This window comes from Schistocerca nitens, chromosome 1 (assembly GCF_023898315.1).
Source record: "Schistocerca nitens isolate TAMUIC-IGC-003100 chromosome 1, iqSchNite1.1, whole genome shotgun sequence".
Classification (NCBI taxonomy): domain Eukaryota; kingdom Metazoa; phylum Arthropoda; class Insecta; order Orthoptera; family Acrididae; genus Schistocerca; species Schistocerca nitens.
Window position 1 is genome coordinate 507,455,893 of NC_064614.1, and position 21,579 is coordinate 507,477,471.

Sequence of the window (21,579 nt, forward strand, 5' to 3'; positions counted from 1 at the left end):
TCAATTTCCCTTTTTAAATTTTCTAACATACCTCCCCAATTAAGCGATCTGACATTCCATGCTCCGATCTGTAGAACACCAGTATTCTTTCTCCTGATAACGACGTCCTCTTGAGTAGTCCCCGCCCGGAGATCCGAATGGGGAACTATTTTACCTCCGGAATATTTTACCCAAGAGGACGCCATCATCACTTAACCATACAGTAAAGCTGCATGCCCTCAGGAAAAATTACGGCTGTAGTTTCCCCTTGCTTTCAGCTATTCGCAGTACCAGCACAGCAAGGCCGTTTTGGTTAGTGTTGCAAGGCCAGATCAGTCAATCATCCAGACTGTTGCCCCTGCAACTACTGAAAAGGCTGCTGCCCCTCTTCAGGAACCACACGTTTGTCTGGCCTCTCAATAGATATCCCTCCGTTTTGGTTGCACCTACGGTACGGCCATCTGTATAGCTGAGGCACGCAAGCCTCCCCACCAACGGCAAGGTCCATGGTTCATGGGGGTAGATTTTCAAATTACCGCTCATTTTATTTTCAAAGTTATCTTTAATTTGGCACATGAAATCAACTGGATGTATATTGCCCTCCCCTGAAAATGTTTTTATGTTAACATTGTTCCACAATGGACTGTAACTACAGAAAGATTTCACAGCAATGGAATCTTCGATTTTTTTAAATTTAGATTTGAAGTTCGAAATTTCGCCTAAACAAGTGCCTACATCTTTTAATTAGAATTCTTCATTTGAGATTTTAGTGAAATTTTGTATATTTTGGTCTGTTTCTGTGAATTTCTTTACAAAATAGTTGTGGAGCTTTTCCAATTGTAACACTTCTACAGTAGCAACTATTTCGAATTTTTCCACAGAATCTAGTATATCTTCGAATTTTTGGTATTCCTGATTCAAGGTGACAATTTCCCCTTCTATAGTCGGCACATTTCTGGAATTTTCGTCTACTTTTTCCCAGCATTTTTCTAAACTCTCTTTTGTCTCGCAAATTTGGGTTCCTTGTTTTCTAATTTTTTATCGATCGAATCAAGCTTTTGATCAAGAGTGGTTCTATGTGTGGTGTCACTGCCAGACACTGCACTTGCTAGGTGGTAGCCTTTAAATCGGCCGCAGTCCGTTAGTATACGTCGGACCCGCGTGTCGCCACTATCAGTGATTGCAGACCAAGCGCCGCCACACGGCAGGTCTAGTCTAGAGAGACTCCCTAGCACTCGCCCCATTTGTACGGCCGACTTTCCTAGCGATGGTTCACTGACTGCGTACGCTCTCATTTGCAGAGACGACAGTTTAGCATAGACTTCAGCTATGTCATTTGCTACGACCTAGCAAGGCGCCATATTGAGTTACTGAATGAATTCTGAACAGATAATATTGTGAATCATGCACCATCAGGAGCGACGTTCATCGTTAATGGATTAAAGTTAAGTACCAAACTAATTACGTCCGCTTTCTGAATTCTAATTCCTTGTCATGTTCCAGACCTTACGTCAGTATAGTTATTCCCACCTCACGCCAGCCTGCGTGAGCTAAAACGCGTACATTTCGGCCTCCTCTAGGAACACGGTGTTGGCTCTTCTGCCAACACAACACTATGCTCGTCAATTCACCGTTTTTGTTCTTCCATAAGGTGAACTAACCTATCCAATGCTGATACATTAGGTCCAAATCCAAGGTGAACATACACAAGTGTGGTCACTATCCTCTCCGACTTCATTGTCCCAATTAACTACATTATTATCAGTAATATCTACACTATTTTGCATGTTTCCGTTAACCTCCCCGTTATTGCAACTACCCTATTGTTGTTAACCTCCCTATTATCCTCCATAATGAGAATTCAGACGAAAAAGTAAAAATTCAAATTAGTTTTGTACTTACAGTTGGTTCTCCAAGTTGCGTTTTCACATAAGTATCATTAAGTCCTTTGTAGTGTTACTCACTTTCCTTCGTTTTTCAGTATTCGAAAAAATGAAATAATATATCAACAAGCGATTTAACTCTGAAACAAAATACTAGATTAGTTTACATGATTACACTGCATCCCATCTCCATATACCACTTATAACGTCCTTATGCGTTAATTTACTTATCGTAGCTGGCAATCTGTCGCAGCAGAAGTCCTGGAAAAGAGTTACTGTAAAAAAAAAACAACTATGAAGTCTAGTATATTGTTTCATCTGAATATTTATTACAGTCTCAAAGTAAATAAAAGCATCATGACAAAACTGAAATAAGTTGTATCATACTTATAATACTGAAATGAATTATGGTCAACAAACTCCATGCTTTCTGTCCAATTACACTCAAAGTACTGACTCCCTTTGCCAACATGCCTGTCACTATTTATACTTTCTTAACAATCCCGAACAATCTTTGGCATTGTTTAGAATCATTTTTTGATTAATTAACAATTAAAATTGACATAGAAAAACTGAAAATACATGTATAAACATATGTTTATTTCAGAACAGCTAGTACATTACGATATTAGTACATGTCTGTTATTTTATTCGAGAATAACTTCTCGAATATGTATTTACAATAATACATTTACATTATTTATTAATTGCTAGAGACTCTCTTCATGGGAATTGTTCCCTTCATTTACAGAGCTTCTAGACAATAGTGTAATTAAGATTCCATAAGTATTTTCTTTGTAACTTTTCCACAAGTACAATTTCCATACGCCTCTATGTCAGAAATTACTGTTTATGGTTAAAATTAACGTTTTTAAATGGGTTTCAATTAGACTGTTACGTTTGAACCCTTGAGGTCCCCAAAGGAAATCTTAGAAACCCTATGGAAATGGCAAATGGTGAAGAATCAGGCACACGTGTTTGTGAAAGTTGTTTGAAAGGTGTGATATATGTTTTGTGTTAGCCATGATTCTTTGTTCTCATAAACTATGGTTTCATCTATTATACCCACCCCTTTCAAAACTGATACAAACCCTCCCATCTACATCACATCTCATAAAAGGTATAAATTATTCTGTACAAAGTAGAAAATTATACACTATAGTATCACAGTTGTTTAATTGGTCACACAACATTATATCTTCTACTAATGTAATATTCCCTTCAGTTCGCTAAAAAATATATGTCAAGGAGTATAAATTGGAACTTTGGTCCGGTTATATTACATCCAGCATGAGAATAGTATTCTCATGAATTCAGAAATTAATTTCAAAGTTATGCACCAGGACACAGTTCTCCATATTTGCAGAGAAATATGTAACAAAGAAAGGTATTACTGGGCTACTTTCAAGAAAACCATTGTTAGAGTCATCATAATGAGGAGAAAAGAGCTGGCCAGGCGGAATTATATATCTTGTCCCACAGTTGTGACAAATGACGGGGATCAGTGATGACTTGCGTGCAAATTTCCACCTCATGCGCGCTCTTGCAGGGCACACATGAGTACCACCAGAAGCATGTATACAGAAGCTTCTTTAGTTCAATGAGAGATTATATAGGGAGCCAGAGGTTGTTAGCAGTCTAACTGAATGGAACATGAAGCTAGGAAGAAATTTAGTTGATGTATAAGGTAGAATTTTACTTCAAGAAAAAATAATAGAGGCCATTAATATCAAGTACAATGCAGGTCATGATCCAGATTGGATGAGATAATTACGGTCAAATTTAATGTTTGTGTGTTGCACTTTAAAGAACTGGGCTGTCATAAGTCCCAGATGTATGAAGGATGCAGGATCATTTGTGCAAACACTTCAGCGAACTGCCGGTGGTATGCGCAATAAAAAGAAATGTTGCATTGACTGAGCCATTCCTACACAGGTCTTACTGGCCAAAAATTGGCATCAAAAGGTGTGATGTCCATTGCAACCAAAATTGCAATTCAGATAAATTGTAAACTTGGCGGTATATCCCGGACTGTAGATATACCTCTCAGTGGTAAGATGATAATTGGATTTGAATTTTGTCATGACATGACGAACACATCACATTCATATAGAGCTCTAGTGGCTTCCTTGGATAAACAAATGTCTAAATACTTCAGTGCAGTTGCACCAAATGCTTCGGATGAAGAGCTGTCAAATGAAATAACAATCAATATCATAAAAGCTTTGCAAAAATACCAGCAAATGAACCAGGGTTCTCTCTCACAGCGAATTTTCGTGTATTGTGATGGTGTGGGAGACGGACAATTGCATTAAGTTTTTGAACATGAGGCGGCCTTGATGAAGCAGAGTCTGCAGGAAGTATATGGCTCTGTAGCTTTCAAGCTATCTGTAGTGACAGAAAGAATAAATACAAGGTTGTTCCGGAAACAAGGATATTCCCCACCAGGAACAATGGTGGCTGACGTAATCACAAATCCGAGCTGGTACAATTTTTTTTTCATAGTGTCATCTCAGAGTGTGGGATGATAGAACAGTTTAAGATTTTAAAGGAATTCAGTGTGGGAAAACTATTTTGGAAGAAACACTGTAAACAACTCGGGATCTGGCGGTCATCACTATGCCTGTTAACTCAAAACGTTAACGTCCCTGGGGGCATATGATAGAACAATTTAAGATTTTAAAGGAATTCGATGCAGGAGAACTATTTTGGAAGAAAGACCAAAAACAACTCAGGATCTGGTGGTCGTCACTCCACCTATTAACTCAGAACGTTAATGTCCCTGGGGGATATATGACTCTGTGCGGGTCCCATGGATCTGATATTAACTTTTCTTGTCCACTGGCAGACCAGTATTTCTCTTTAAACTTCTTTTGAAAGTCTCTCCACTGCAAATCAGTCACCACTTCACTAGTTAACACAACATTAAGTGAAGATACTCTTTTTTCTACGTTGTCTTGAATAAGCTTGAATTCTTTCCACAGGTTATCTATATCCTTTTTAGTATCACTAAGGTCTGAAGATAGAATAGGAGATACATTCCTGGATGTTACTCTTGTGGCAACTTTTCGATCCATCCGTTCTTCCACCTGTTCCTCCAAACCACTTACATTTATGATGTCTGAATTCGCTAATTTCTCTTTGAATTTCCTTTCCACTTCGTCTACTTGTGTATTAACACCTGTAATTTGCAACTGGAAAATGGCATTAACTTATCTTGCTTATCAACACTCTCTTTCAAAGTACTTAATCCTTGCTTTAGAGCATTAAATTTAACATTAATTTTCATTAACTTTTCATTGATCTCTGATTCTACACTATTACATTTATCCTCAGTATGCAATTCTAATCTTTTTGTCGAATCCTGAAAAGTATCATGCTGTTTCTGATTGAAGTCAGTAAACATTTGATTTACATGAATGGTCAGGGAATTAGCCAATTCATTCTTTAAATCTAATTTCAAATTCTCTGCTTTACTATTTAAGGTGTCAAATTCAGTCTTTAAAGCATCCATGCCTTCGCATAGATTACTAAATTCTCTGCTCTGTGAGTCTACTTTAGCATTTAACAACCCTATATTTGTTATTTGGACATTTAATTGAGAATTTAATTGACAATGTACTGAGTCTAGTTTTTCACTTTGTTTTTGAAGCTGCGCTCTGGGCATTTAATTGACCACTTAATTCTTTCCTTAGAAACTCATTCTGTGTATTTGACTGCAGTCTTTGAGCTTTGATTACATTTACTAACTCAGACCAGTTAGACACTTCTTTGGTAACTTTCGTAGCCATGGCTGGTTCTGAAGTTTCCCCAACTCGCTGTATGTTATCCATACTTCTACAAAGTTTAGACCTCGTGAGCATTTAAAAATTAACTTTAAGTGTAATAACTACACTATTATAGTTCACTCAACAGTTTGTACCACTTCGAACTAAAACAACAAAGTACTGTTTTACGATCACCCGGCGTAGAATTTGCGACACGTCAGTGAGTGGATGTGGAGGCAGGTCAGCACCGGTGATCAGCAACTCGTGCCGGTATCGTCGGACGTTGATTTCCGTGTCTGCGTCCCCACAATGTGTGCGAGAGCTATCTAGTCCCTGCGCCGGATCTTCTTAGTCGAAATGATCAAGGTGTATTTCTTCTTAGTGAAACACACAGGAATCTTCCTCTCTATTTCTCAATTCAGATTTTTGCGTTTTTGAATACTCTAGCATGTTCCGATGTCTCGAAGCAAATTCTTTGACGTGTTTGGTTTAGTTGCTATGGCAACTCACTACTTCCTTTTTTCACTTTTTTGCTGTTCAAATTCCTCTTTTCCAGCAGTTTTTCACAGGTCGCCACGTTCTAACGGTTTGGACGACTTAAAGTGTTGAAGTGGGTATGGAAACTTCCATTTCTTTAACGAGATGACTTACTTGGGATGTTCATCTGACCTTCCTTGTTGGTTAGCCTGCCACTGCAAACTCTCTTTCCCTTCTTCTCCGAAGTATATTGCTAGTTACAGGAATTTCTTAATACTCTTTCTACTTATTAAAATAAGTAGACATACCAAGTTTCATTTGCTTCAATTAACGACGTATATTTTAATTGCTGACATTTTACAAATTCCACACTTCACATAAATAAATACTGTTTCGTAAGCCTCTCGTGTCTCCAAGCATGTTGTTGTTGTGGTCTTCAGTCCTGAGACCGGTTTGATGCAGCTCTCCATGCTACTCTATCCTGTGCAAGCTTCTTCATCTCTCAGTACCTACTGCAGCCTACATCCTTCTGAATCTGCTTAGTGTATTCATCTCTTGGTCTTCCTCTACGATTTTTACCCTCCACGCTGCGCTCTAGTACTAAATTGGTGATCCGTTGATGCCTCAGAACATGTCCTACCAACCGATCCCTTCTTCTGGTCAAGCTGTGCCACAAACTCCTCTTCTCCCCAATTCTATTCACTACCTCCTCATTAGTTATGTGATCTACCCATCTAATCTACAGCATTCTTCTCTAGCACCACACTCCGATAGCTTCTATTCTCTTCTTGTCTAAATCATTTATCGTCCATGTTTCACTTCCATACATGGCTACACTCCATACAAATACTTTCAGAAACGACTTCCTGACACTTAAATCTATACTCGATGTTAACAAATTTCTCTTCTTCAGAAACGCTTTCCTTGCCATTGCCAGTCTACATTTTATATCCTCTCCACTTCGACCATCGTCAGTTATTTTGCTCCCCAAATAGCAAAACTCCTTTACTACTTTAAGTGTCTCATTTCCTAATCTAATTCCTTCAGCATCACCCGACTTAATTCGACTACATTCCATTGTCCTTGTTTTGCTTTTGTTGATGTTCATCTTATACCCTCCTTTCAAGACACTGTCCATTCCGTTCAACTGCTCTTCCAAGTTCTTTGCTGTCTCTGACAGAATTACAATGTCATTGGCGAACCTCAAAGTTTTATTTCTTCTCCATGGATTTTAATACCTACACCGAACTTTTCTTTTGTTTCCTTTACTGCTTGCTCAATATACAGATTGAATAATATCAGAGGAGAGGCTACAACCCTTGTACTATTGTAGTATGCATGGGCTTCGTGTCTATCTTGGCTACAATAATGCGTTCATTATGCTGTTTGTAGTAGCTTACCCACACTCCTATTTTTTTTATTCATTATTAAACCTACTCCTGCATTACCACTATTTTATTTTGTATTTATAACCCTGTATTCACCTGGTCAAAAGTCTTGTTCCTCCTGCCACCGAACTTCACTAATTCCCACTATTTCTAACTTTAACCTATCCATTTCCCTTTTTAAATTTTCTAACCTACCTGCCCGATTAAGGGATCTGACATTCCATGCTCTGATCTGTAGAACGCCAGTTTTCTTTCTCCTGATAACGACTACCTCTTGAGTAGTCCCCGCCCGGAGATCCGAATGGGGGGCTATTTTACCTCCGGAATATTGTACCCAAGAGGACGCCATCATCATTTAATCATACAGTAAAGCTGCATGTCCTCGGGTAAAATTACAGCTGTAGTTTCCCCTTGCTATCAGCCATTCGCAGTACCAGCACAGCAAGGCCGTTTTGGTTAAGCCCGGTCCACACGCAACGATCTGCCTGCGCAGGCATCGGCGCAAGATGTCTGTACATGCAAAATATCGCTGCAAATCTGGTGTGTTCACACGACACAAACCCCAATCTACTACTCGCCCGCCATCTGTCGGTGTAGAAAAGAAATATCAGTGGCAACTGGCAAGCGATTACGCTCCCCGTAAACGTCAAAAATTTAATTCAGTTATTTTGAAATATAGAAATGGAGGAAGTTCTGTTGTGGTCTGTGTTGGCAACTTGTGTTGCAAGAAACATTCAGACCAACCACAGGAAACAGAGAAAGCGGTCGAAATGGTATAGACAGTGGCTGCTAAAGCAAAAGCAGTTTTCTCATGTAAATTTACTGCGAGAGTTGCAGGGCGAACCTAACATGGACAAGTATATTAATGTTTCTCTTTATAACAGCAGTTTATTTTCTTTTATGTTTGCACACAAATATATTCTTTTGAATAAACTTTTGATAAACGTATGTGAAATAAATTGTTTTTCATTACCTCGTGTTCCATTTCCTCGCACATTGACACTCCAATTTCATCTTCAATTGTACTCCTGCTTGGTCTTGGCGTTTCTTGATCACTAAGAAAGCCAAGCAGACCAAAATACCATAACGTTGGCTGGTATACTTGATCTACTCCTACATCAGATCTTCTAGATTTCTGAACCTTGTATAACTCTTTTCGGTAAACAGTTCGCAGCGAATTTTTTTTTTTTATTACTGTTTCTCTGTTTGCCGAGGCGTCAACTGCCCGCAATTTTTCAATTAGAACATTGTATGCTGCTCTCTTTTTGTCTCGGTCACTATATTCTTTACTTTTAATCTTCCACAAACATGGGTGGTTTCTATATATTTCAATGAATTCACTTACAAACTCTCGAGAACACTGACGAGTATCCGCCATTTTAATGCACTGTGCGCACAAATACAAACACTAGACTGAGCAAACAGCTGTTTCGCTCCAGATATGCGGCGATCTCCTGTCCAGACGCTCAAACTTGTCTGCGCAGATGTGGTTTGAGAGCTTTCGCTCAAACCTCCAACTCCAACTTCCAGGTTTGCACACACCTCAGGTTGGTGCAAATCTTCTGTCCACACGCAATGATCTGTCTGCGCAGATATGATGTGCGCAGACATTTGCGCAGACAGATCGGCGTGTGGACGGGCCTTTAGTGTTACAAGGCCAGGTCAGTCAATCATCCAGACTGTTGCGCCTGCAACTACTGAAAAGGCTGCTGCCCTCTTCAAGAACCAAACGTTCGTCTGGCCTGTCAACAGTACCCCTCTGTTGTGGTTGCACCTACGGTACGGCTATCTGCATCGTTTCAAAATAAGTTACATATGAGAGAAAGTTGGCTTAAAACCGATGTCCATTCTCAACATGAAACGGAATACACGTCTTCCCTTCACCAAGGCTAAGACAAAAGCTTCTTTTTTTGTTCTTTTTCAACCATTCGCGTTACTACAACAATGGTCAAAGCATAATTAGGACAGAGTAGAATAAACACTCCATGGTTTTTCTGTCCACTCACTAAACTTCCATGGATCGACCGACAAGTACCTGTCAGTGCAGTTCGACCGCTGCGTCTACGTTCTGCTCGCAACTTATTTCCAACCTGCACACACAAACATTTGATGTGCAGTATGTAGGACTCCACTTTCTCGCACTCATTTCTAAATATCGTGTGTTCGAGATGGTGGAAGACCGAGTGGTCCTAGAATTTCGCATAAATTCTCGAATCACTATAACTGAGCCTTGTGACTGTGAGCATTCCTTTTTAAAGGGTAGAAACAGATGACACTCTGGTAGCTATGCCATTACGCTATCTGTTGGCAGACAATGTTGAAACCATTATCACTACATCTGCTTAACCTCAGGTAGCATATGCCATCATTGAATTAAAATCAACATTGTCTTTTCGGGTGTACAAATGTTTTTATTGGCACTGTATTCTGCTGACATATGTTAATTCCTTCATTGCTTTGGTACACGACCTTTCTTGAAGGTGCTTCCTGTGGGATCCTGCCCACTCGTCTCTTATAGGGTGCCCAGGAAGCTGTTTTCTCGGATAGCTAGACAACATACAAGCAAATCATATTAATCAAGTTTATTACAGTAATTGAATTGACGATACTTAAATTGCTTATGTACAAGGTGTTTCGCAAGCAATTGGGACGTGCAAAAAATCAGTGTCCTTCGCTACATACAATGTCCATGCCAGTAATTGATATGGATCACAAGTCACGGCTCTTCTAGTACGACTCTTCTAGTCCTCTCTTCTAGTGTGGCTGGAGCTAAGTGGCGCATCGCTTTTATTCTCTTCATGTAGGGGCCGCTCCGGTCGTGGTGATGCCCTAGTCAGTATGCTACTGGCTGACGTCGTCTCACAGCCTCTCTGCTGTATTATTCTTGATCTTCTTGCCGGCACTTGTCATTGCGCCAGAACACTTCCTTTGTTAGAAAGACTTCTTTAAGCAGTGATACATATCAGCTGACTTCAGTCTAAAATAGGTGCAGCTCTGACGCCAATTACTACAGGAATTTTCCCATGAGTGATCCTGCCATCCCTCACTACATCGTCTCATATAAGCTTAGCCACCCTCCCTTCCCATACCTATTGAGGTGCAGGCAATGCCTAGTGAAACCCTATCTGTCGAAAGACTCCCCTAGCACCACTGCAATGTGAGCCATCATCATCATCAGTTATCTGCTATATTAGCAGGTCCTTTGCCTCTCCATTTTCTGCAATACATTTCTTCCTTCTTAAGGCTGCTGTATGTTGTACCGTCCATCATGTCATCCAGTATCTGGAATCTCTTCCTTCCTCGCTTCCTTTTCCCTTCTACCTAACCTTCTAAAACTGTTTTTATCAATCCGTCATTCTTTCTTAATATATGCCCAATCCAATTTCTTTTTCTTCTCTTTATTACATCTAGTAACTGTCTTTTCTGTCCCACTCTTCTCAGTACCTCTTCAGTTTTTACTCTGTCCATTCAACTTATTCTTTCCATCTTCCGCCATGTCCAGATCTCAAAAGCCTCCAACCTTTCTCTGTCTTTTTTCCTCATGTCCATGTTTCAGCGCCATATGGAAGAACACTCCATACAAGACATTTTATGAGTCTCTTTCTGAGTTCTCTGTCCAGACCGCTGCAGGAGATTCTCCTTTTCTTATAAAACGCCTCTTTTGCCATTGCTATCCTTGTTTTAATTTCTGTGGTGCACTTCCAGTCGGTGTCTATCCTGCTTCCAAGATACTTAAAATTTTGCACCTGTTTTAGTGTTTCTCCATTCAGCACAATTTTTATTTCCTTATTTCCTCCTATTGCCAATACTTTTGTTTTATTTGTGTTAATTTTCATTCCATATTTTTTCCCGTTAGTTGCAATGGTGTCCACCAAATCCTTTAATTCTTTTTCCCCTGTGGCTAGGAGGACCATGTCATCAGCAAATCTCAAGCACCCTACTCTTCTTCCTCCCATTTCTACTCCTTTGTCATCTAATGAGCATTGGTCAATCATATTTTCCAAGTACAGGTTGAAAAGAGTAGGTGATAAACAGCATCCTTGTCTTACTCCTTTCCCTAGTCTCATCTAGTTTGTACTTTCTCCTTTCACTTTAACTGAAACTTTTTGATTAAGGTATGATGAGTTTATAAGTCTTCTGGTTTTCCAGTCCACTCTCTTTTCCCTCATAATAGTTGCCAGCTTGTCCCAAACCACACTGTCAAATGCCTTTTCTAAATCGATGAAGCACATATATAGATCTCTTCCTTTTTCAATAAACCTTTCTCCCAAGATTCGTAGGAGCCCTATTGCATCCCTGGTGCCCGTATTCCGTCTAAAGCCAAACTGCTCCTCGCCGAGATTCTCCTCTATTACTTTTTCAAGTCTTTTATTAATTATTCTTAACATCACTTTGGCTGCATGTGAAATGAGGCTGATTGTCCTGTGCTCACTGCATTTCTTGGTTCCTTGTTTTTCGGTAATGTGAGCCATACCCAGTGTAATCAGTACCCTCTGAAGCCACATGTTAATAAATCTAACAGCTCTGTTAAGATGAGGCTATCATAATGCTGAAACCGCTGCTTGAGGTACATGTTTTACCATCAGTTTCATTAGCTGCGTTTTCCAGGTCATCACCTGTGTCATGCTCCCTGTTCCTGTCAAGACTATTCCTATGTAACTCCTCAGTCTTATCTGTCACACAAGCCAACACTGTACTGGGCTTCACAATGTTGGTGACCTGGTACTCAGACCCCAACACTTCCTGCAACTGTTGACCTATTACCTCTGCCATGGGAAGTAAGTAACCTTCTTCTTCCTGTTTGAATTTACAACTGTCTTAGAATTCTTAAGTATCGATATCTGCAACATGTATTCTATACCTACAGCTACAAGAGACCAACTGTCTTTCATAAAGACCAAACTTGTACTCTATATAATTCCATATACTGCTTCTTTTCGTTGTTTTATTGAGATTGTTAACTAAACCTTCAAACAATCCGGCACTTGTACATGGAGGATTCCACAGTCCAGAGATTCCACAGCCACATTATAACAAATAGTTGACTGAATTTTCTCATTTCGAGAACACAGAAAGAACAATCTGTTTTACTTGCTAAAAAATTCTGAAGCCAAGATTGCATAAATATTTCTTTATTTAAAACAACAGTTTCAACAGACTTTGTGAGGTCCAACTTAAAGTGAAGAAGACTTTTTAAGATCTGAAGATGACAGCAAAATCTGTTGAAACTGGTTATTTTAAATAAAGACATATTTATGTGATCTGGGCTTCAGGATCTTTTTAGCAAGTAGTTGAATTTTGTCATGCCCTCCTGTGAGATGCAATGTCCATTGAGCTTGGAAGACTGGTTTCATCCTTGGAGATCTTTCGAATATATGTGAAAATAAGAAAATAAATGCTGTTCCCTTAATAATTCTGTGAGGGGTGAACATTGATCATTGGATGGTGGTAAGAGATTTCAAGAGATGTGCGTCAGTCATGTTCTTGGTAGATGCAGATCACTATATCTTCTTGTGTTAGGTCTTCTCCTGTCATGGCATATATCTGTTAGAGCTCTGAGTGAGTGCAGTGCTTGCACAATAAAATGTATTTCATTTCTTAAAGTAAAGAAATTCGTTCCAAGTATGAGTTATCTCATTGTATCATATATAATATTTGTAACCTCACCCTCACTTATCGACCTTAATGACAGTGAAAAATTAAACTGCGTGTACCTAATGGAAATTTGGGAAACTCAATCGTCACCGAAGTTAATCTGTCGGTAAAGAGGGAGGAAATGGTTACATCTAAATGAAAGGAAAAATGCAAATGAAATTGGTGGAAATTAATTTTTAATAAAGAAAGTAAATGTGTGGTCGTTACGTTAACAATTAATTGTCGTTAATTAGATATTTGATATTTGGGGAAAATTACGGTCGCCAGTCCCATGGACAACTACTATAATAACTGAAAATGAAAGATTAATGCACATATATTTAGCACTAAAACTGAAGGTTGACACGTGTTGTGAGAAAACTGAATGTTTGTCAGAAGTAATAAATTTTGTTACACTCTGACTTAATTTAGCAAAAGAATGAATAAAACCGGAAAATTGAAACTTCATTTAGTGACTGAAGTTAATAGTGAGCTTTGTTTCTGAACCACTACGAAATTCCATAAAATAAGGTTAGTCTTGGGCTACCTCAACAATCATTTCAAAAGCTACTTGAATCTACGCAATTTAGAAATAAGAGATTTAACTTTGAACTTGAATTAAATAATTCTGAACAATTAACAATAGTAAAATTTAGTATGTACCAAGCTGAGCTGCAGTCACAGGTAAGCTAAAATATGGTAACAAAACTCGCACTCTTAATTTCTGCTTGTGTAATCTAAATATTGTAGCCAGCTATGAATTCTTTAACTGAAGTTTGAAATTAAAGCAGTGAAATGGAATGATATTACTTTAATGCTGGCATATGAGTTTCAACGACACTCGAGCTCATTTCAGAAAAGGAAGGGACCCTGCTTGGTAATGTAATTGGGACAATGAGCAACAAAGGTTCATACTAAGTTGCTGTAATTTTGTGAAACAACAGCTTAAAAAGCTGAGGTCTGCCATACAGTTCTAAAGCTTTACGTGCTTTTAGTCTTCCTTGTTGGTTGATTGAAGGTTTGAAGTCGTCGATCGGAGAGGTGGCGACAGTCACTCATTGTCGGCCGTCGCTGTTGCAGAAGCTGGATGTTGGCGCGCCTTCTTCTCGACATGGTCACCAGGCGAAACGGGCTCTTGATGTGCGCCAGCTAATGCTTCCCGTCCGCGACACCATGTCAGAAACTTTCGTAGCAAGTCGAGCGCAATTACATGCTGCCAAACCCCGAAAGCGCGGCAACTCGCGGGAGCGTCACACAACAGAGCTGATCCACCGCCCTACTCCAGCCAGACCCCGCTCTGCCCACGTTCCACGCGGCAGAGTTAACACTCCCAAAGATCCTACACACTTTGGTTCTTCACACGACCTATCGGTGTAATCGTTCGATAGCATAGTTTTCCCTAGGCCAGACCCAGCATAAAAAAACTAATAATATTTACAAAACAAACCAATTATACATCGACATAAATGCGTAAATAGTAAAACAATTACAATATATAAAGACACAGAAATGTCATATCTTCAGGTAACAAATAAAGGAAAAAAAATTATATTACAATAGATGGAAATAGGATGATATGCATTTCCGGTGTTGCATACTTTGAACCAATAAGATACATAGTGCAGCCAATTCAAGTAATTCTTGCACAGTCATAACTACATAAGCTCCTGCTCACTATTAATATCTGACATACAGGGTGATCATTATTATTCTGTAGCAGTACAGCCTCTGGTAAGATTTGGCTTCTTCAACTATTATCCTCCATGCTTTCTGGTTATTTGCAGTTCTTTCCTTTCCTGGACTCCTATACTCATGAGATCATCGATTACATCATCAGTCCACTTTCTTCTAGTTCTCCCTCTTCGCCTAACAGTGTGTATCACATCTTTCATCATTTTCTTCTGTATCTATCCTTTGCCATTCCCTCCACATGCTCTAGCCATTGTATTTGTTGTGATTTGACAAATTTGAGTAAATCTCTTCCTTGTATTAATACTTGTAGCTCGGTATTACAACATACCATCCAGTCTTCTTCCTTAGTTATTGGGCCATTAATTTTGCCTAGTAGTTTCTGTTCAAAAGCTGTTACAGCAGTTTTGTCATTTTCTCTCAATGTCCATACCTCTGATTCGTATATGACAACTGGGCAAACTATGGATTTATATGCTAAGAGTGTCATTCTTCTTGCAACAAGTTCATTTCTGAAGAGTCGTAGATTTTCAAAGTAAGCTTTGTGCCTTGCTTGCAACCCTTTCCTTATAACTTTTCCAGTGTTGTTATCATATGTTATTAAGGATCCCAGGTAAAAGAGGACACTCCTTTGAAATTTTTCACATGTATATTTAGGTCTTTAGGGGTTCTTGTGGCCTCAGAATGTGACATCATATATTTTCCTTTATTTTAATTTACTATGAGGCCGATTCTTAATGCTTCTGTTTCCAGTGTCGGGGATGTTTCTTCATGTGTACTGGCAGTTCCTCATACTGTCACAATGTCATATGCACTTAAGTAGGTGTCGTAAATATGGTGCCTCTTTCATTGATTTTATTTGCTACACTATGCAGGGCTGTATTGAAAATGACAATTGAGAGGCTATCACCTTGCTTCACACCTTTGTTAAAAGTGAAGCTTTCACTTAACCTAATGAATAGCTTTACTTTTCCTATTGTCTCTATAATTGTCATTCTGTGTATATTTATCGTCTCAGCATATATACCAACTTCTCTCAGCGCTCTGTATAATTAATGCTAATTCATACTGTTGAAGGTTTATTTGGAATTGATGAATAGGAACTGCAGATCCATGTTACATTCATACAACTTATCCATCACTTGTCTGGTACAAATATTTGATAAGTTGTTCCCCTATCTGGTTAAAAACTGCACTGGTATTTCCCAATATGGCTTCTGCACACTTTTGTATCCGTTCATAAAGTATTCTTATGAAGATCTTATAAGTCATACCTAGTACAGTTGTACTTATGGCGGGCGTTTGAAAAGTCCATGCAAAAATTAAAACTACTTACATGTTTGGGGTAAACCTTTTTTTATTTTTCGACAGTCTCCTTTTAGACTAATACATTTTGTGCAACGCTGTTCTAATTTGTTGATCCGTTCTGAATAATAGGAATTGTACAAGTCTGCAAAATAGCTACTAGTTGCTGCAATCATCTCCTCGTTTGAATAAAATCTTTGTCCCACCAGCCATTTCTTCAAATTGGGGAACAAATAATAGTCCGAGGGAGCCAAGTCTGGAGAATATGGGAGATGTGAAACGAGTTGGAATCTTTGTGACCACAACTGCTGAGGTGTGTGCTGGTGCATTGTTGTGATGGAAAAGGACTTTTTTGCAGTCCAATCGCCGGCGTTTTTCTTGTTGTTCGGTTTTCAAACGGTCCAATAATGATGAATAATATGCACCCATTTCCAGATAGTCAATGAGGATTATCCCTTGCGAATCCCAAAAGACAGTCGCCATAACCTTTCCAGCCGAAGGAATGGTCTTCGCCTTTTTTGGTGCAGATTCTCCCTTGGTAACCCATTGTTTAGATTGTTGTTTGGTCTCAGGAGTAAGTAATGTATCCATGTTTCATCCACAGTGACAAAACGTTGCTTAAAGTCCTGCAGATTCTTCCTGAATAGCTGCAAACTATCTTTGCAACACTTCACACGATTCCGTTTTTGGTCAAGTGTGAACAATTGCAGAACCCATCTTACAGATAGCTTTCTCATGTCCAAATGTCTATGCGAAATATTATGTACCCATTCATTTGAGATGCCCACAGCAATAGCAATCTCACACTCCTTAACTCTTTTGTCATCCATCACATTTCATGGATTTCATCAATGATTTCTGGAGTCATAACCTCCATAGAGTCCCGAGAACGTTTAGCATCACTTATGACCATATGGCCACTCCAAAACTGTTGAAACCACTTTTAAACTGTTATAATCGAAGGTGCAGAGTCACTGTAATGTTTATCAAGCTTGTCTTTAGTCTCCTGAGGCGTTTTACCTTTCATAAAGCAATGTTTAATCCTCACACGAAATTCTTTTTCGTCCATTTTTTGACAATCACTCGACTTCCTTAATTTACACGAATGCCAAACAGAAATAAATAGACCAATATAGCTGAAACTTGGTGTGTGTTCTTTCCAAAGATGCTACTAACTAAACATGACCTTGATATGCGCTAGTGGTTCTATCTCTCCGACTTTGCATGGACTTATCAAACGCCCCTCATATGTAGTTGTCACAAGCTGTTCTGTCTCCATTATTATAAATAGGAATTATTAATCCAGTTTTCCAGTTATCTGGCGTGGTCTCAGTCTCCCATATATCTAATATTGGTCTGTTCAGTTGCTCTGTTACAGTATCTCCACCACTTTTTTTAATTCATAGATTACCCAATCTTAACTGGAGGCATGATATTTTTTCATCTTGTGAGCAGGCAGAGAAACCTCTGGCAGCATCAGCTTTTTTGCATCATTGCCAACTTACAGCTCCCTTCTTTATTTCTGTGAGGCTGTCTGTTCTTCTTCTAGGCTGGTATTTAGTGTCTTTGAGGTATTCTGCCCATCTATTCACTGTCAGTTCTTCCTCCCTATCATTTTCCCATCTGTACTTGAGCATGCCTTTATTTCTGTCTGAAATTTATTCATTTTGTCTCAAGCATGATAGAGTTTCCTTATTTCACTCTCTTTTTTAGGTCTTGTAGTTCTTGAAATTTCTTTTTAATGCATTCTCTTTTCTTTCATGTGCACAGTCTTTTATATCTGCTTCTTAAGTCTCTGTATTCTTTTTTGTTTCTCTTAGTTACAATCTTGTTCTTGCCCTTTATTTTCCTCTGCTGCTATTGTAAGTAGGCTGTTTAGGTTTTTTTATTGGTAACGCCACCTCTGTATGAAAATCACTGGCTGTGCTGTGTGCAGTCTGTGGCTGCTTTCCATTGTTATAATACTCGCCATTGTAGTGTTTGTCAGCTGGCTGTGAACAGCGCGTAGCGTTGCGCAGTTGGAGGTGAGCCGCCAGCAGTGGTGGATGTGGGGAGAGAGATGGCGGAGTTTTGTAATTTGTCATGAACTGATATATATATGATGATATCAAGGTAAATACATTGTTTGTTCTCTATTAATATCTGATTTGCTAACTATCCCTATCAGTTGTTAGTGCCTTCCATAGTTTGAATCTTTTATTTAGCTGGCAGTAGTGGCGCTTGCTGTATTGCAGTAGTGGGAGTAACCAAGATTTTTGTGAGGTAAGTGATTTGTGAAAAGTACAGGTTAATGTTAGTCAGGGCCATTCTCTTGTAGAGATTATTGAAAGTCAGATTGCGTTGCGCTAAAAAATACTGTGTGTCAGTTCAAGCACAGTCGTGTATAATTTTTGAAAGGGGACGTTTCACTATCTTGCAATTTTCATCAAACCATTCCTATGATCTTCTGTTTCTTCTCACACCTATTATTTCTTCTGCAGTATCCTCAGTGGCTTTTTCAGTTCTACTTCACCCTTTGCCTATTCCTGCTTGTATCTCTTCATTACTCGATTTCCTACTTTGTGTTAGTTGAGATATTTTTAAATTTCTTCAGAAATTAAATTTGTCTATATTCCATTTCAGCATCATTTCTGGTCTGTTGTTATTTACTAATAATTGTTTTGTAGTGATTTGAGGATTTCTGTGTAAATTATAGAACCACTCAGCCTTTTCCTGTCTCGAACACACGATATTATAGATACGGGTGTGGGATGGTAAAGTCGTACCTACTGCATGTCACATGTTTATGTGTGCAGGTTTAACATCAGTCGCAGGAAGAAAGTAGATGTGGCGGTCGAACGGCTCCAACAAGTACCTGTCGGGCAATCCATAGATGTGTTGGTGATTGTGTATGGAAGAACCATGGAATCTATATGCAGCTTTGTGCATATTGTATCACTGACTAGTGTCATGTGAAACAAGAACAGTTGAAATAGTACTAATATGGACTCGGCCTTGTTAGATGCGAGACGTTTTTACAATCTCTTTTTCTGAAAGTGATGGTGTCAAAGCAGACTTTCTTTAGAATGTAAATCAATTTGTTTCTAACATACGACTGTACGAGAAACTTACTGTAGTCACATATTATGTTGAGAGTGAGAATTTTTATTGTGCTTGAAAGTCAAATACATCGTTGATTGAGGAAACGTAAAGTTGTATTGATACTTATATCACTAGTAGAAAGAGGCTTGAAAGTTCCTGTTTCTAGCGTTATTGGATGGAGAAGAAATCAAGAGAGTTTCCAGCAGCTGGCTATCCAGTAAAGAAGTGGAATGTGGTTTGGGGAAATAAATCAGTATAACCCAGACCCACACTTACCCTTTAAGTCGTCAAAATGTTATTTCATGGTGACCTGTGTGAATGGACCGAAAAAATAGGAATTTTCAGTCAAATCGAGAAAAGAAGCTTTTGTGTGTTGCCATAGCAACCAAACATAATACGACAAGGGATTTACTCTGAGACATTGAAATATGTCCAAGTATCTAATGAAGCAGAATTTGAATGAAAAATGATGAAGACATGAAAAATTCACAACGATAAACCAGCACAGACGATTTTGACGTATTTGTCTAAGAAGAAATACTCATAGAACGCTTCAACCAAGAAGATCCTGCTCGGGGAGTTTACAGCTCTCACACATGTCACAGGCATGCAGACGCAGAAACCAATGTACAACCGACGCTGTCGGCACCAGCTGCTGTTCACCGGTGCTGACCCGCCTGCACATCTGCTGACCTACGCAACAAGAATTCTACGCTGGGTGAGCGTGAAACGAAACTTCATTACTTTATTATCAAGACACAGTTTGGGTGTCTGAAGGGTTCTGATATCGAGATGGTATTTTACACCTACAGTGAAAATGTACTTAATTCATTAAATAACAAATTACAAGCCGCAGGTATTTTCTGTGATTTGTCAAAGGCATTTGATTGTGTGAACCACAACATCCTTTTAAGTAAATTAGAATTCTATGGTGTCACGGGCAGTGCTGCAAAATGGTTCAAGTCATACCTCACTAACAGGAAACAAAGGATGTCAGTGCAAGGGACTAGTGAATTAAGTCATCAGTCATCATCAGAACGTGAAGAAATTACATGTGGTGTCCCACAAGGATCCATTTTAGGGCCATTGCTTTTTCTTGTATACGTTAATGATCTCTCATCAGTTACACTGCCAGAAGCAGAGTTCGTTTTGTTTGCAGATGACACAAGTATTGCAATAAATAGTATGTCAAGTGTAGTTCTAGAAAGATCTGCTAATGATATTTTCATGGATATTAATAAATGGTTGAAAGCCAACTCATTGACATTAAACTTCGAAAAGACTCACTATATGCAATTCAGAACCTGTAAGAGGTTTCCACCCAGCATATGCATAAAATACGAAGAAGAGCAGATAGAAGAGGTTGACAGTCTTAAATTCCTGGGATTACAACTTGATAATAAAGTCAGTTGGGAAGAGCACACCACAGAACTGCAGAAACGCCTTAACAAATCTGTATTTGCAATTCGAGTGTTAGCAGACATAGGCGACAAAAAAATGAAAAAGCTTGCATACTTTGCCTACTTTCATTCCATAATGTCATATGGTATAATATTTTGGGGGTAACTCTTCAAGTCAAACAAAAGTTTTCAGAGTCCAAAAGCGTGTAATACGTATTATTTGTGGAGTAAATTCACGGACGTCCTGTAGAAACCTCTTCAAAGAACTGGGTATACTAACTACTGCCTCTCAGTACATTTACTCATTAATGAAATTTGCCCTAAATAATATATATCTTTTTCCAACAAACAGCTCAGTTCATACATACAATACCAGGAACAAAAATTATCTGCACAAGGACTTAAGAGCACTTACTTTAGTTCAAAAAGGGGTCCACTACTCAGGAACACTCATCTTCAATAATTTGCCAGTAAACATAAAAAATTTAGTTACAAATAAAGATCAGTTTAAAAGGAGCCTGAAAGACTTACTAGTGGCCAACTCCTTCTACTCCATTGACGAATTTTTTAATAGAAACAAATGATGTGTTGTGTATATTCATACTATTAGTATGGTTATTTCAGCTTAAAAAAATAAAATAAATTGACATGTTCCACATCCATGAGGATCTCCTCAGCATGGATCTACGGAACGAAAAACTAATCTAATCTAATCTAATCAAATCAGTACGAAGTGGTACAAGTTGAAGTGAACTTTATTTGTGTAGTTATCATATTTAAAGCTAGTTTTAAATGTTTACAAGAGCTAAAGCATACAAGGGCATGGAAAATATACAACGGGTTGGGGAAACACAAGACCCAGCTATGCCCATGAAAATTAGTGCCTGACTGGGCTGAGTTGTTAAATTTAATCAAAGCTCAAAGTGCGACTCTAAGTAAAGAACTAGGCTTAGTAAATTCTCAATTAAATGCCCAG